General features: G+C 36.2%; 1 non-coding gene across 1 annotated transcript; it reads right to left on the bottom strand.

Annotated features, from left to right (window-relative positions):
* Window positions 1-3,209: 3,209 nt before the first annotated feature.
* On the bottom strand, window positions 3,210-3,373 carry LOC122805683. Its single transcript, XR_006365397.1, has one exon. It is a non-coding gene; the product is annotated as a U1 spliceosomal RNA (small nuclear RNA).
* Window positions 3,374-4,180: the final 807 nt, after the last annotated feature.

Below are 4,180 nucleotides of genomic sequence, written 5' to 3'. Positions count from 1 at the left end.
CTTCAGCAGTAACAACCATCTTCGGCCAATATTCACACTGCTTGATGGCTACCCCTGCCTCAGTCTTTCTTCCATATCACACATACACATGTCAAATCAGTTAGATATTTTTGGTTTATCTACATAAAGTTAATTTATGTCTTTGGCAATCATTTATCTACTTCCTTGGCATGTCACCACATATAATCATAGAATATAGGAAGCAACTGAGCCCAGTGGATATTTGCACCTTGCCTAAACCCACCCTTACATTTTGTCTCCTTTTTCAAGGAACAACAGGCCAGTTAGGGATAGATTTGTGAATACCTTTCCAGTTGTCTAACTCATTTTTGAAGGAAGAGAGTATGCTGCATTGCTTAACGTTTTGCTCATGAATTCTGGACAGGCTAAAAAATAATTTGGACAGTTTTAAAACATTACTCTAATGGACTTCAAAAAATGACAGAACAAGTTTTACAACAATGTACATTCTGTGAACAATAATAAGTATGAAACTTTAATATCTGACATTATTGGCTGAGAATCAAAAATTTTACAAGGGACATGGTAAAAATATGGCATAAAATGAGGTTCATTCTGCAAAATCAGGGACAGTTGAGGGGTATGTTCCTAGAATAATGGAATTCCTGCTAATTTGAAGTTCATCCAATGTATTTAAGATGATAGCATGGTTTTCTGGGAGCACAGGAAGGGTCCTGTGACATGATATTTTCTGATAGTTGATCCTATTTACTGTGATCTGGATCTCAGACAGTTTCGTTTTTGGGTCTCTAGGAATCTTCCTAGAAGTGATGTGATCTTTAACAAATATGGATACTCCACCGTGGCTATCATGGGGCCAAAAGGCATAGTGGTTAAAAAAAACAGTATGGAGGGAGTGCTTTATGTACTTTTAAACCAAGTTTCTATAACAACAAGCACATTTATGTACTCTGACTGTTGCAGGGCCTCAAGATCAGGCAATTTGTTATTAAGACTCCTGGTATTGAACAGAGCAATCTTTATGTGGTCTGGTGTTGCTATGTTTCTTCTGCTAGGTTGGGAGATTCATTAGCTGGACTCTGCCTATAAAAGGCTCTGTAGGACAGCAAAGGCTTTAGCCAGTATGCAAAAGCCCTGGAATGAGAGGTGCAAGCTAGTGTTGCGAAGCAAGAGTAACTGCCTAGCATCAGGTAACACATACTGGATTCCCTTTGAATGACACCATTCATATAGCCAATTGTTGAAGCCAATCATCCTACACTTTGGTATCATTCAAAGAGAAGAAAAGATTCTACTTAACATCATGGTTTTACCTGCATTTGTGACATGCATGAAGAGCTCCATCATGTATCTTTGTGCATCCCTCAGGATTTTACATGCCAGCTCATTCACACAGTGTCACAGTGACCACCACCATGTCATACTTAATTTGTTTGGTTTAAGGGTTTTTAGGGCCCGTAATATGTCAAAGATATTGACACATGTAAGGCAACTGACTGAGTTAGTGTGTCTTAAAATGGACTCAGCAATCACCAGTCTTTTGTTAGAAGGGAGTCTAAGTGCCTAATTTTAGAGTGGTTAATTACCTGATGACTGTTAACTGTGCTAGTATTAAAAGGTGTTATTCTGATTATTTTAGACTGATCCCCAAGTCCACTAGGTCTTGGTGGTTTAGGCAGGGCCTTTTAATGGCATCAGCTTATGATCATTTACTACACACACACACACACACACACACACACACACACACACACACACACATATATATATATAGTCACTGTGTGTGTTGCTAACAGGTTGTACTTATTTGTGAGAGGGATACCTCCAATTTGGTTAAGTACTTGCATCTCTCATGTATTGATAGTGACAAGCTAATACTCATTATCTGTGAGCATCCAGCAATTGTTGCACTGCCTGAGTACACCAAGTGCCATGAGGTTGGCAACTGACAGTGAGCAAGCTGCTTGATCTTGCATTTTAGTCTAAGAATACAGTAAAAGAATGCAGTTTTCAAGTTTAAGAAAAAGTTTAGGTAGTTAGTAGTTTAATGGAATTAATATAGTTCTGATATTACAGAAGTGTGTTTTAAAGATTTATTAATATATGCCTCATATTTGTAGTGTAAAGAAATAAGTAATGTTTCAGGAATATATCTTAATAACTGATATAAAACAGCTTGTATCTGTAGTATAAGAGGGGAACAAACAATAATGATAAGATGAATAAGAACACTTTCAGTTATCTAAGGTAGTACTGGAAGTAAATCTAAATGGTAAACAGTGCATGAACATAGATACAGTATGCCAGTGGGTGGGAGAATGAATAGGTTTATTTGTAGAAAATGTCTCACTGGAAGAGCCTGCATTTATCATACTATGGCGTTGTGCTGCACTGCATGGAGTGGCACTCGGTGTTGTTTATTCCAGCATAAAAATAAAATATCAACAGAAGACTAGCTGGGAATTCAACCAAAATACCTACTTCACAGAATACAGTGGTACTTGAATTCCCTATTTCTGCTGCAGTTCCTGCCTCTACTAAAATACCCCTAAACCTGACATATTTATGCTACTTGCTAAAAACTAATGTAATTGTTCACCTACTGCACATGAAAAAACATACACACACAGAAACCTCATCACCCCCAATTTACCTGATCCAACCCTCTGAAATGCAAATTTACACTTAGTTTGAAAAAAAGTAAAATGAATAAAAATGTAAAACATGGACAACATCTCCCAATCACTTCAGTATAAATAGAAAGTAACTTCACACATTGCACACGCAAACTACTAAAAATATATAATTCCCAAAACATTCCTTTCAACTGTCCATATTTTTTAGGAATATCCCTAATTTTGATTCAGTTTTTTTTTTAGAAACTCTAATGTAAATTATTTTAAGTTAACCAGTATTATAATGTGCCCAGTTTGGGACCTTTGTCCTTAATTACTTTTTATTTATTCCTAATTTTGGAGGTAAAAATTTTAGAGTAATACCCCAAAACAACATTGTCGGCTTAAATCCATCTGCCAGAAATATAATTCATTCATATCAGAATGAAAAAATGTTGAAGATAAGTAGGTCCATAGGTTCATAGGTAATTACTAGGCTAGCTGCCTTGATGGGCCATTTAAGCCTAGCCAATTTCCCTCTCAAAGGTGAGAATCAAACACTTGTACCTTGTGTCTGTGAGTCAACACTTTAACCATTATGCCAACCTCCCACTAAAAAATGCGTGAGCGCAGTCCCCCACTACCAAAAATTATGAGTGGAGTTTCCCTCATTTGGGGAAATCACAGGGGTTAACCCAACCGAAATGTACAATGAAGAGCCTCACCCTGGGGAAACCACCTTCTTGATCGTGGTATTCCCCCTGCCAGGTAAGTACAAGAATAAAAAATAAAGTACAATATTAATTCCAACTAACTAATCAAAAAACAGAAGTATCAGCAAAACTGACCTGATTTTGATTGCTAAACTAATACACACACTGGATATTTATATATCTGTGTGTGTGTGTGGGGGGGGGGGGGTATTTATATATGTATATGGCTCTACTTCAGAAGATTGAAAAAACAAAAGACTGAATCCAAAAAGACTGAAAATTCAAAATACTAAATGATGGAATTTGCCACTTCTCCACTGTTGTGCGATCATGGAGATAGTATATATAGTTAGCAGGGGGTATGAGGATACAGCCACCCCAAATGAGGGATGCAGGGGGGGTTGCCCCTGCATTAAAAATGTGTTCAGTATTTTGAATTTTCAATCTTTTGGGATTCAGCCATTTGGTCTGTCAGTCTTCTGAAGTATATATATATATATATATATATATATATATATATATATATATATATATATATATATATATAAAACATTAAAATTAGTGAAATCTTAATAAAGCCATCAGAATATTGATAAACTATACTACAAAATTAACTGATTCAAAATCAGGGATTCAAAACTACCTCAGAACTAGAATAGAAAAATACAAGACATCTCACCTACAGAAAATGTAGGTAATTAATAAAGTCTATTGAAGTCAAAAGGAAATATTCTCACCTAAAATAAATATACTGAAAATGGATAAAAAGACAAGATGGCTGTGTAACGACCTTGCCCAGGCCCAGCAATCAAGGAGCCTCAATCCTCACAACTAATACCAGAGAGGTCATCTCATAGAAGAGAGGAAAAG

Source organism: Protopterus annectens, chromosome 6.part1 (assembly GCF_019279795.1).
Source record: "Protopterus annectens isolate FY-2018-M chromosome 6.part1, PAN1.0, whole genome shotgun sequence".
Taxonomy (NCBI): Eukaryota; Metazoa; Chordata; order Ceratodontiformes; family Protopteridae; genus Protopterus; species Protopterus annectens.
This window is presented reverse-complemented; position numbering and strand designations above follow the sequence as displayed.